Genomic DNA, 14,178 nt, shown 5'->3' on the forward strand with positions numbered 1-14,178 from the left:
GGAATTACTCCAAGGAAGCCGATTGATCCATCTCGGAAGCCGGATTGATCATCAAGACTGAAGATCTCTCCTCAATTTCCCTTCAGGAGTTTTGGGTTTTCTTTATGCTTTGTATTATTTATTCTTCTGAGATGTTTTCTTATTTAGTTATGAACTAAATCCCCTAAATACCTAAGGGGAATGAAACCTAAGATGAATCTTGTTATTATTTTCTGAATCGAATGATAAATATTTGACTTGTTCTTAATTATGTGTTCTTAATTCTTGTTTTGATATCCCAGGATACTGATTCAAGACATGCTCTTATTCAGAGGAGGAATAGACCCTGTCTAAGAGTACTTTTGTCATAATTAAGTGAAGTTGATTACGCACCTAGAAATAGGGTGACAAGATTTTGCCGAATTAGGGTGAAACCTAATAAAGGGATCCATAGATCGAGTTAATGCAACCCTATAGTGGTAATTAGAGAAAAGTCTCGGTTATTCAATCTAGGGATTAGACGTTATCAGTCTTGAATAGGGATAATAACATAACTTAGAGATCTCTACGGAACGAGTTGAATGAATAAATCGTTCGATTCGGAGCCAGAATAACAAGTAAAGTCTAGGTGGATTTTTCCTTAGGTATTGTCTTCATTCAATCGATTTTCCCAAAAGTAATTCCCCAATTCTTTTCTCTGTGAGTTCTTAGTTTAGATAATTAGTTAATTAAAACAAAACCTCTTTATTCTTAGGTTAAATAATAAAAAGATAGTTATTACTAGTATTTTTGGTTCCCTTGGGTACGATATCCTGGTCTTGCCATTACTATACTATTGTTCGATAGGTGCGCTTGCCTTTTCGTCGTGATAATAGTTAGTCTATTGATCTTCATTATAAATATTTATTACTTGTTACGAATCACGCGATCAAGTTTTTGGCGCCGTTGCTGGGGAACTAAAATATTAGGAACGCTAAATTTTTATTACTTTAGCCATTTATTTTTCTTGCAATTTAATTTAATTTTAATGTTTTTATTACTAATTAGTTTACTTTTCTTTCTCTTGGCAGGTTTTCCTAGTTTATGACTAGAAGAAACCCGTCAAGACCATTACTTTTTGACGAATAAATCGATCGCACAGTTTGTAGGAACCAAAGAGAAATAAGGCGAAGCTTAAGATACACAGAGAACGAGCAAGAAGACAATACTCAACCCCTAACCGAAGAGATGGCTGAAATCCAAGGCAATCAGCTACCTCTTCCAATTGCGTCTAATCAAAATCTTGCTCCACGTACTATGAATGATTATGATAAACCTTCTCTAACAGGAACTGAATCTAGCATAGTTAGACCAGTTGTAGCTGCAAATACTTTTGAACTGAAACCTAACACAATTCAAATGATACAGCAGTTTGTTCAGTTTGATGGTTTGCAGGATGAAGATCCCAACGCTCACTTAGCAAACTTTTTGGAATTCTACGATACATTTAAAATCAATGGCGTTTATGATGATGTCATTCGTCTTCGGTTATTTCCTTTTTCATTGAAGAACAAATCTAAACAGTGGTTGAACTCGTTACCATGAGGATCAATTACTACTTGGGAACAAATGACCGAAAAATTTCTACTAAAATATTTTCCACCGGTTAAAATGGCTAAGTTATGTAATGATATTTCTTCTTTTATGTAGATGGACTTAGAAACACTTTACGATGCATGGGAGAGATACAAGGATCTATTGCGAAGGTGCCCTCACCATGGGTTACCGCTTTGGCTTCAAGTACAAATATTCCACAATAGACTGAATCCCTCGACTCGGTAAATGGTTGACACAGCTGCTGGAGGAACCATCAACAACAAAACACCTGAAGAGGCTTATGAATTCATTGAACAAATGTCACTGAATAATTATCAGTGGCAAGTCATGAGGACTAAGCCAACAAAAATGGCCAGCATTTATAACATCGACTCAGTTACTATGCTATCAAATCAGGTAGAACTTCTCAATAAAAAGATTGATGGTTTACTTGGTTCTACACAGGTACATCCAGTAATGAGGTGTGACTCAAGTGGAGGAGGTGTGCATACAGAAGATCAATCCTTCAATCCTACAACTGAAGAGGAACAAGTCAACTATATGGGTAATAATAACTTTAGATCTCAAAATAACCCATACAGTAATACTTATAATGCAGGTTGGAGGAACCACCCAAATTTCTCCTGGGGTGGTCAAGAGAATCAAAAGCCACAAAATCCTCAGGGTTTTCAACAGCCACCGTATCAACAAGAGAAGAAACCGAACCTTGAAGAGATGCTCTCTAAATTCATATCAGTATCAGAAACCCATTTCCAAAATACTGAGACATCACTTAAGAATCAACAAGCGTCGATCCAAGGGCTCGAAACTCAAATAGGCCAGCTATCCAAACTAATCTCTGAACGACCACAAGGTAGCTTACCAAGTAATACTGAACCTAACCCAAGGGAACACCTCAATGCAATTAGTACTCAAGATAAGGAAGGATTCATTGCGCCTGAGCTAGAATTGATGCAAGAAACTGTGGTGAGCAAAGGTAAAAGTGAGGTAAGTCATAACAAAACGATGAATGAAGAATATAAACCTCGTGTCCCATATCCTAACGGGACAGGGAAAGACCACTCAGACGAACAATTCGGTAAATTCCTTAAACTTTTGAAAAAATTACATATTAACTTACCGTTCATTGAAGCTTTGTCGCAGATGCCGAATGCAATGAAATTTTTAAAAGAGCTTTTAGTAAATAAGCGGAAGTTGGATGAAGCGTCACATGTGGAGCTAAACGCAGTCTGCTCAGCTATTCTACAGAATAAGCTACCCCACAAATTGAAAGATCCAGGGAGCTTTACAATTCCTTGCTTAATTGGTAGTTTAGATATAAGTCATGCATTAGTTGATTTAGGGGCTAGTATTAACGTCATGCCTTAAAAAATTTTAAGCAACTAGGTCTTGGGAAACCTAAACAAACTAAGATGAGCATTCAATTGGCAGATAAAACTATAAGATTTCCTAGGGGTATTATTGAAGATGTACTAGTAAAAGTAGATAAGTTCATATTTCCCGTTGATTTCGTTGTTCTAGACATAGAGGAGGATAATAACACCCCTTTGATTTTAGGGAGGCCCTTTTTAGCAACTGCTAAAACAATTATTGATGTTGGCACAGGTGAGCTCACGCTTCGCATAGAAGACGACACGATCACCCTTCAAGCTCGTAATTTTGGCATCACATCAAACATTGAAGGTAATAGTCCACACCAATCTACTAAAACTGAAAATATGACTTTGCAGAAATTGAGCTTCAAAGAAGTTCACGAGCCATGTTCCAGCAATGATAGAGGACACACTCATGAAGAACGAAGGCTACGGATAGAGGAGCTAGACGAATGGCGAGAACACAAACCGAGAACACATGATAAACCGAAACTACGCCAAAACAAGGCCGATACCTCTCTAAATCAACTTAAGGTTGGCGATAAAGTCTTACTAGAAGCCGCAGATCCTTACATTGTCACTACCACACCGAATAAGGAAATCTCTCTTACAATACTCAATATTTTTCCATTCGATACGGTGAAGGTGAGTCACCCTAAGTTCGGCACTTTTAAGGTAAACAACACCCGATTAAAACCCTATTTTGATGAGATTGATAGCAGGAATGAGGAGTATAAACTCCTCGAACCACCCTGACCATTCACTAGAGAGGTAAGTAGAGCTTAGATTATAAATAAGCGCTTCTCGGGAGGCAACTCGAGCACTAACATATTTTGATTTCTTTATTTTTAATTTCTAACACTTTAAATCATTAACTTTATCTTTGAATTGCAAAGTTTTTCAGCACACACGGCCAGGCACACGGGCGTGCGTAAAGCCGTGGCCAAACAGGGGAAGAGACATGACCGTGCGATACGAGTGTGTGGAAGCAGGACATGATTTCCCCAAAACACGGGATGCAATAAATCCCCATGGCCGTGCGACATGATCGTGGGTGAACTTGATAGGTGAACATGGCCGTTCTAGGGGTAAGGCTCGATTCTGTTTCTTCGATACGGGCGTGAGACATGCCCGTGCCGTTAAGCCGTGGACAACAATACACGGGCGTGGTACCCTAACACATGGGCGTGGGAGAAGTGAACAAAGCTAGCCACGACTATACGACATGGCCGTGTACCACACACGCCCAAGACACACGGGCATGGGATAGTAGCCGGGCACGACCTAAATTGCAAAATTTGAAAAACACAGGCTCACCTTCAGAGTACACGGGCGTGGCCCTAGGCCGTGTAGCCCTTCCCTATATAAGCAAACCACTGTTCATCTTCTTCCCCCTTTCAAAACCCTAACCCTAGCCGTTGCAACTCCACACGGCTCCTTACCAAGCCCATGCGCCGCCTCCAACTTCGTTTTTAAAGCTCAATCTTTTTCCCTTAGCGTTTGTTTACTCATTTCTCTTCTATTTTACTCATTATTAATGCTTATTATTACAATAATCTCCATTACTTTTAAACTAGTTTTCATTTTTGTTTATTACTTTATCATTTAGTTTGCAATTTTTAGGTTCTTTATTATACATTTTGAATTAAATCAAGTTGTTAGACACACCTCATATCCATGACATTACTCTTCTCATTTTCATGCTATTATCATGCCAATGTCTATCATTTAAATTGCATTCCTAGGTTAGTTACCATACAATTTATGTTAAATTGAAACTAGGAAAACCTTATACCCGTTACATTTCTATTCTCATTCTCATTATTATTGTGGTTGAGTTTGCTTCATATTAGTAGTCTTGGCTGAAATAGTTTACTTCCCCTTCGACTATGTTTGCCTATTATTATTATTCTCTATATTACAGGCCTTCAATGTCATCTTCAAGAGCAAAGAAAACCGCCGTACCAGCCTCGAAGAAGAGGAAGGGAGCGCCATCTTCATCGGGTCCTACCGCAAAAATTCATCACCCTCTCCTACAGTTTCCACGAGGGCCTCAAGAAGAGCTCTTCCAAATACTTCGGGCCCGACCTTTAGCAGCAGGCCGCTGCATCGACTGGGCTATCGTAGAACAAGTCCAGATGGCTGATGTAATTTGGGCTCTCTTAGCCACCGACTCGTAGGAGCTATTCTTCGGGATTATCGAGCCGACATACCTCAAGCTTACGATGGAACTCTGCTCAACGTTCTATCTCCAGACTGTAATGACAAGGTACGATGATCCCGGCATGATCCAATTTCGTCTAGGCGGATTAATCTGCGAGCTAAGCATCCCAGAGTTTGGTGCTGCACTAGGCCTATATACGGAGGAATTAAGGGAGGAGAATGAATTACATGCTCTCAGTCGCCACATACATTTCTCGCCCTCGAAGTGCTGGCACACTTTGGCCCCTAGCACGGCCTCGTACAATCCTAGCCGCTCCAAGGCATCAGTTTTCCCACCATCCCTGAGGTACTTACACGCTATTTTAGCTCACACGATTATAGGAAGGCGAGAGAGCATTGGCGTCATCAACACCCACAACGTCTACTTCTTATGGTGGATGTTGCAAGGACACGTTATCGACCTTGCCTATTTCATCGCCCTTGCGATTCAGCACCAGACGGAGCGGCATCGGAAGGGGGTCATCTCCATTGGCCCCTACGTGACTAGGCTGGCACGACACTTCGGGCTCCTCAACACCGCGGCCCAAGAATCATCCCTCACCCTCATTGGCCAGATGTCTCCACAAGGCATCTCGAGCATGCATAGCAGGAGGATGATCAAGAGGTGCCGAGGAACCTACCTTCCCCAGTATCGTCTCGCCCAATCTACCGAGGAGGAGGCCTACGAGGACATTCCTAATGATGTCCCCCCACAGCACGAGGGCCCACCGACTCAGCCACCACCACCCTCTCGTCCAGTTCATACGGCGGTTTCATATGCTGACATCTCTGAGTGCCTCACCCGATTTGAGCAGTAGTGTTTTCAACGATTTGACAACATTGATGCTACTCTACAGTAGATTTGTCAGCACCTCCACATCTCATCGCCAGTCCCACCTCGCGAACCATCCAGCAATGAAGATGTTTAGAAATATTTATTTCTTATTTTATGTTTTTAATTTTTATTGAAACTATTTTTTATTTTTATTAGATTTTAGAAATTTTATTTTTAAGTAATTATTCTTCCTAATATCCCCTAAAAAGTTCTTGATTTTATCACAGTTATATAGAGCTCTTAAGCTCATCGTCACATAGGAACTAAAACTCCACCGGGAAAGGTTCTCCACGACTGCCATGTCCTGATCGGCCACGACCACAGCTACCACTAGATATAATATTCTTTTAGCGCAGGACTTATGGCCTAATGAACCTCTATGCGCTGGAGTATCCTCCTCCGTTCTCGAATCGATTCCTCTCCAGAACTCCAGTTTGAGGATTTCATCATATAGGAAGTTTCACTTCCCTCCCTATCTTATTTTTATACTCTAAATATCTATCTTTGTACATTGAGGGCAATGTACATCTTAAGTGTGGGAGGTATTTATTTCATTATCAGAAATATCCCTGAATGATCACCTTGTTCTCTTGAAAAGCTCTCATATCATATTTAGGATAAATTTTATTTGATTTATGATTTTGATTGATATATCTTGAATTAAAACATAGGAATTTATGCATTGATTGTTTAAACTTTAAGACATTAGAGAATCAAGCATGATAAGTAGATTTTTAAGAATTTAAAATTATAGGTTGTTTCCCCAAGTCTAGGTATTACTTTGAATTGGAATTCACGAGTCTAAACATCAAAAAGCCATAATTTTTTGTGAGATTTTTGAGTCTTTTGAGCATCTATTAATTCTTTCATGCTCACTTTTATTATTGCTTTGAGTGCGTCAGTATTGAACTATTATTCTAGAACTTGCTTGATTATGCATGTCGAGACCACACCATTTGATTTGATATATCAAAATGATTAAGGCACTTAGGATTAACCCACTCATGCCATGAAAAGCCTACCTCCACGATTAACCCCTAGTAAACCCCCTTGAGCCTAATAAGTCATTTCTTGTATTACCCTTAATATTAACCTTTAACCCATTATTGTTGTAACCCCCTAAGTTAATCCCTATTTTTGTCGAGATTTGAGTTGAGGACATTGCTTAGCTATGTCTTGTTTGTAATAAGTAAGTCTATGAATATTTAACTTGTTTTTAAAAAAAAAACTATGTATATATATTAGTAATTCCATTTTCTAAGAAGAAGCTCTGTTGTACGCAAGTGAAGATTAACTTTTTTTCTAGTTAGGCAATCTTTCAATTCAATCTCGATTCTAACCCTTTCTTTCAGCTTGTGACCACACCCCCTAACCAAGCCGCACGACAACCATCTAAAGACCTTTTGATTGATGTATCATCTTAAATTATAGTGGTGGAGATTTGATTTTCATGCAAGCCTATGGTAATGACTTTTCATTATTGACTATTGAGTGCTTCATTTATTGTCCTTAGATACCTCGAGTGATTTGAGTGAATCTTTAGTGAGGATGTGAAACTCTATGATATTCTGAATCAAAGGCAATTACTTAGATGCGGAGAGACACCTATGTTTGCATGATTAAATATCCAACTTGGAATGTTTGAAACTTCTATGCTCTTTTACTTGAATTCTCAATGTATGATTACCTATGGATTATTTTGAGATATTATCGATAAGAATTATAAGTTGAGGAGAATTTATTTTGATTATGAGTTGAGGATTTTGCTTAAGGACAACCAAATGCTTAAGTCTGGGGGTATTTGATAAACCATAAATTATACATATTTTTACCCCATGTTTAATGCATTTTATGGATGATTTCTCATTAGAATTGGTGAATTCGATGCTCCTAATGCTTTAATTTCATGTTTTATACTTAGGAGAGCATAGGAGAGTGAAAGGAACGAGAAACGGGCTAAAAATAGAGAAAATGGGCCAAAGTAGGAAATCAACGCGGCCTGGACCTCCTCACACGGACAGACCACAAGGCCGTGTCAATTTGGCAGGCTCAAGCACGGCCTGAAGTAATCGAACATGGGCGTGTGCCACAGGCGTGTCCCTGTTGAGCCCAAGTTGAGTCCACTTCGGAAGAGGCTAATTTTGAGGGCTTCTAGGCATTCAAAAGCCTATAAATACACCCTAGAGGAGGAAGAAAAAAGAGACGGAGAAGGGGGAGTAAGGAATTACTCCAAGGAAGCCGATTGATCCATCTCAAAAGTCGGATTCATCATCAAGACTGAAGATCTCTCCTCAATTTCCTTTCAGGAGTTTTGGGTTTTCTTTATGTTTTGTATTATTTATTCTTCTGAGATGTTTTCTTATTTAGTTATGAACTAAATCCCCTAAATACCTAAGGGGAATAAAACCTAAGATGAATCTTGTTATTATTTTCTGAATCGTATGATAAGTATTTGACTTGTTCTTAATTATGTGTTCTTAATTCTTGTTTTGATATCCCAGGATACTGATTCAAGACATGTTCTTATTCAGAGGAGGAATAAACCCTGTCTAAGAGTACTTTTGTCATAATTAAGCGGAGTTGATTGTGCGCCTAGAAATAGAGTAATAAGATTTTGTCGGATTAGGGTGAAACCTAATAAAGGGATCCATAGATCGAGTTAATGCAACCCTAGAGTGGTAATTAGAGAAAAGTCTCGGTTATTCAATCTAGGGATTAGACGTTACTAGTCTTGAATAGGGATAATAGCATAACTTAGGGATCTCTACGGAACGAGTTAAATGAATAAATCGTCCGATTCGGAGCTAGAATAACAAGTAAAGTCTAGGTGGATTTTTCCTTAGGTATTGTCTTCATTCAATCGATTTTCCTAGAAGCAATTCCCCAATTCTTTTCTCTGTAAGTTCTTAGTTTAGATAATTAGTTAATTAAAACAAAACCTCTTTATTCTTAGGTTAAATAATAAAAAGATAGTTATTACTAGTACTTTTGGTTCCCTTGGGTACGATATCCCGCTCTTGCCATTATTATACTATTGTTCGATAGGTGCGCTTGCCTTTTCGTCATGATAATAGTTAGTCTAGGTTTGATCTTCATTATAAATATTTATTACTTGTTACGAATCACACAATCAAATTACCATATAGGTCTCTTTTCCTTTATTCAATAAGTCATTTAATCACTCTAATCAAATAGTGATCACGTTTTACACTTTTTACAATTTCGTTCATTTTGCTTAATTAACTACCGAAACATTAAATTTTTCAACGAAACTTTAATACAACCTTAATGACACTCCATAAATATTTATAAAAATATTTACGACTTGGTTTATAGAAACGAGGTCTCAATACCTCATTTTTTAAAACCATTTAACTTTAGAGTCTTACCACTTGAGCTTAATTAATCATTCATATCACATAAATTACCATAAAAAAACCTTTTTAAAACCATATTCGACTCGTAAATATTTATGAACTTACTTGTCAGATTTGATGGCCCCGAAACTATTGCTTTTGACACCACTGAAAAACAAGTTGTTACAATCATGAATTATCATGACAATAATTGATGAATTTTATGTGTTTAAATATAAATGGTGGAATATTTTATTATTATCTCATTAATATTTTATTATAAGATATTTTAATATTTTAATAAATTATATTACATGAGATATTTGTATAGAAGTATGAAGAAATTTCTTCATACTCTCTATGCTCCAATGCCACCACCATTATAAAATGGGAGGTGTTCACATTTTCCTACAATTTGGTCTTTTGGCATAAAATCTCGTTATTCCACTTTAAATTCTTGAAATTTTTCGAAGGCATGTAAGAGGAAAAATGAAGTAGATTTCCTAGAGGGCTTGTCTATCATCTTAGAAGCAATAAATTAAAAATTAGAAATTAGAAGTGATGAAAGTTGAAAAGAAAGGAATGCAAGTGATGAAAGTGAGAAATGAATAAAAAGGGAAGCAAGGAAAAAGAAGTTCTTCTTAAAAAGAGGTAAGTGTTCATTTTAATTTCATTGATATTTCAAGGTATTAAGTTAAAGTATGTAATAAAATGAGTGTTTTATATGTGAATTTAATTAATTAGTAGTGATGGAAAGTATTTATTAAATTGTGATTCATAAATAGCGATATAATTTATGTTATGAGAAGTTATGATCAAACTATATATTAATGATATGTGAGCTTTAAGGACTAAATTGAATAATAATCGAAAGTGTGATGATATACATAATCAAGTGATTTTGTATGACAATTTAATAATTGATAAGTAAAATAACTGTTAGCATGAGTGATATTGTAACCTCTCTAACCCGACCTAGACGTTACAGTCGAATTTTGAAGGCTACATTAGTCACCTAAATGGCCTAGTAAAATTATCGAAGTTTTTAAAACAATATTTCTAAAACATTTATTTACCTTTGGAGTAAAATTTAACGTGTTATCTTTTTTTTCACTTAAAGATACAAATTTTCTAAGAACCGGTTGATTTTAACGTTTCCTTTATAATGGTGACTATTTTTGAAAACATAGTTGGCTTCCAATTTAGTTACTTTTCAAAATATCATTTACATAAATCGCAACGAAAAAGTAATATTCAACATAGTTTTAAAGAAAAACTAGAATTTCATGCATAATTAAATCCAAAATCCATGTTTAATAGCCTAAATTCCATTAAAGTGTCATGCATGCCAAATAAACCCCAAAATAAAATCTCATGCCACTGTTTATATAAAACATTACAGTCCCAAAAAAATTAAGTAATTATAATAGTAAAGTCTAAAATACTTTAAATGAAAAATAATGTGAGACAAGCCCTTTGAATGTCGAGTCTGTCCTTGTAACACCCCAAACACGACCTAGACGTTATGGCCTAATCTGGAAATGTTACATAAAACGGTTGAAAATCTTGATTCGTATGTTTTGGAAATTGTCGTAACTTCTTTGTTACTTGAAAACCTAGTTTATTTCAAAAACATATCTTACTTAGTTGTTTAAGTGAAAGCATTGTTTGTTTACCTTTTCTAAATTCATATACTTTGTAGCGAAAGTTCTTAGATCGTTATATTTTTGGAAAACCCTTTTTGTTGTTTCAAAAATTGATTGTTTTGCAGGGAAACCGACATTTTTGAAAAAAGGTTTAAACAAAAAAAATCAGAAATAAAGTTCAAAAACCAAAATAGTCCAAAGTGTCCAAAATTACAAAACTCTCAAACCCAGATTTAAATAAATTTAAATTTATGTAAACATTTTTAAAACAGATGTCTGTGTGGCCTACACGACCCAAATACCCCAGACCATGTGCCTCAAAGGTCTAGCACACAGCCTATCACACAGCCTAGCACATGATCGTGTGGCGTTTACTGTGCAAATTTTTTACTTTCGCTGTTCGCTGATTTTCAGGTTTTTCGTTACATACCTAGTTCAATTTTGATGCAAAATCACTCACGAGAATCCAAAACCTAAACGCATCAAATAAACACCCATTGAAACGATTTATCAAACTCAATTCATAAGAATTCAACACAAATTGAATCTATTTCCAGCAACCAACAACCCCCAAACCACAATATTAACTTCCCTTGAACATAACAACAATCACCTGATACTTAAATCCCTGGAAGGTCGCCTACTGCCTCTTGTACTACTCTTACAAAAACGCATCAGAATTATTAACAATACCCACTATACCAATTTAATGCAAACCCAAAACCTAACACAACTACTATAAGTATCGCATAAAATATTGAACATAGACACCTTAACCTTATTTTTTCAGTCAATGGAATATGAACTAATGCCTCAAGAAATAACAGCAGCCCAAAATAGAGAATGAAAATGAATAGCCAAACGAACTAACCCCACTAGGAATGAAGGAGAAAAACAAAATTGAAAAGAACCAAACAAGAAAGAAAGGAACATTTTTGCAATTAAAAGAAACGAGAAACGGCATGAAAAACAAATAAAGAAAATGGGAAAGTGTGACAGCCCAAAATTGACCCTAGTCGGAATGTGGTTTCGGGACCACAAAACCGAGGCATAAAAATAATTTAATGCTCATTTTGATGCTTATGATATGTGTTAATTCGTGTGTGACATTTTTGATGTTTGATTTAGAGTTATAAATGTGAATTTCACTAGAAAGGACCTAGTAGAAAACTTTGAAAGTATGATGGGGAAATGTGTGATGACTAATTAAAGCATGCATGCAAAACAATGGCCTTGCATGTCAAATATCCCTCTTTTATAGGAGGTGGCCGGCCATGACAAGGAGTATGGGCTAAACATGTCATGAAACATGTTTTGTTGGTGCATTAGGGAGAAACAATAAACAAATAAGTATGGGTAATAAAGAAAGAAAAAAAAAATGTGTGAGTGAACCCCCTTTGCGTGCATTGAGGAAGAGAAAAGAAAAAAATTGTTCATCCATTTTCATTCTCTCTTGACCGAAAATACTAGAGGGGAAGGGAGGAATTTTGCTTCATGCTTGGTTTGGAAGAGGATTAGGAAGAGGTTTGGCTATACTTGCATTAAGATTAAGCTCAAGAGCCTAGAGGATCAAGTTGGATAAGGGAAGGGAAGAAGTGATCGAATAGCCGCCGAAATCGTTCGACCACATCCGAGGTAAGTTTTAAGCGATTAATCGTTGAGTAAATTCAATCATAATAGGACATAATGAGTTGATTTGATAAGATATGATGTGGCCATGATATGTCTTAAGCCCAAATGGTAAGTTCATAAGTGTTTGGACTTGGAAAGTTAAGAGCAAATTGTAATAAATTGCTTGGACAGCAGCAGTAATGTGATTTTAGAAAATCACTATAAATTGTTGGTGTGGAATTATAGGCTGAATAAAACATGTAATCAAAGCTTAGTTGGTCTAGTTTCTTATAAAAGAGACCGTGGAAGCAAAGGAATTTCCTATAAAGAGATATTTAAAGTTGTGCGGGACAGTGTCGGAATGACTCGAAATCCCTGTTCTGTTTTTGGAAAATCATTATAATTTGTACAAAAATGGTTATGAGAAAAGATTTATATGCTTAGACTCCTTAATGAGTCTAGTTTCAAATGGAATCAAATAAAACACATTATGAATTCTGTACAATGAAAAATTTGATTCGTAGTGAAGAGTGGTCAGATTGGTCAAACAGTGAAACAGGGGAAACTTTAAGAAAAATCTGGTATTGATTGGCCGAACCTAAAATTCTGAAAATTTTATGGATGAAAGATACATGAGTCTAAATTCGGGGAAAATTAACGGCAATTGATTTTGAGTTTTGTAGCTCCAGTTATAAACAATTTAGTGACTGTTGCTCAGGAAAAGAAAACTGCTTGTAGTGAATAGGTGATTTTGTTGTAAACTTTGATGAAATTATTTGAGTTGCTTATGAGCTATTGCTGAAATTGATGTACAAGAAAAATATGAAATATGTATGAGATGTATATATGTGATACGGCCTAATGGCCAATGTGATGAATGTGAAAGTGTATATATATGTGATAAGGCCTAATGGCCAATGTGATGAATGTGAAAGTGTATATATATGTGATAAGGCCTAATGGCCGATGTGATGAATGTGAAGGTGTATATATATGTGATAAGGCCTAATGGCCGATGTGATGAATGTGAAATATATGTGTGATATGTATATGTGGTAAAGCCGAATGGCTAATGTGAAATATATGTGTGATATGTATGTGTGGTAAAGCCGAATGGCTAATGTGAATGTTGTAACATGTGATTAAATGTACATGAAACTTGAAATATGTTCCGGTGAGACCCGATGACTACGTGTGGAGATTATGTCCGGTAAGACCCGATGACTACGTGTGGAGATTATGTCCGGGTAAGACTTGTAATAAGAATTGCTTATAAATCTACGCAATGCAAAAGGTTAAGCAGTATGTACTCCAAGTTTATATATGATGCACACGAGAGCAATCCATGGGACTATTCCTATGATTATGTGACATCGTTTAGTGTGAGAGGTTATGTGAAATCATACGATATATCTATGTCACATGAGCTCACTTTTATGTGAGAGTTTATCGCCTATTGTATATGATGAGATGTGCATATTTGGAAAAGGGGATAGTATGCCGAAGGAAGAGTGAAATAAAAATACGAACAACTATGTTATGATTTGGTTGTTATCTGTTGACACTGCTTAAAACTTACT

The 14,178-nt window shown here is 36.4% G+C and overlaps 1 non-coding gene across 1 annotated transcript; it reads right to left on the reverse strand.

Annotated features, from left to right (window-relative positions):
* Window positions 1-1,635: 1,635 nt before the first annotated feature.
* Window positions 1,636-1,742, reverse strand: LOC128291978 (small nucleolar RNA R71). The gene has a single exon (XR_008281962.1). It is a non-coding gene; the product is annotated as a small nucleolar RNA R71 (small nucleolar RNA).
* Between the last annotated feature and the right edge of the window lie 12,436 nt (window positions 1,743-14,178).

This window comes from Gossypium arboreum, chromosome 4 (genome assembly GCF_025698485.1).
Source record: "Gossypium arboreum isolate Shixiya-1 chromosome 4, ASM2569848v2, whole genome shotgun sequence".
In the NCBI taxonomy this organism is placed as follows: Eukaryota; Viridiplantae; Streptophyta; class Magnoliopsida; order Malvales; family Malvaceae; genus Gossypium; species Gossypium arboreum.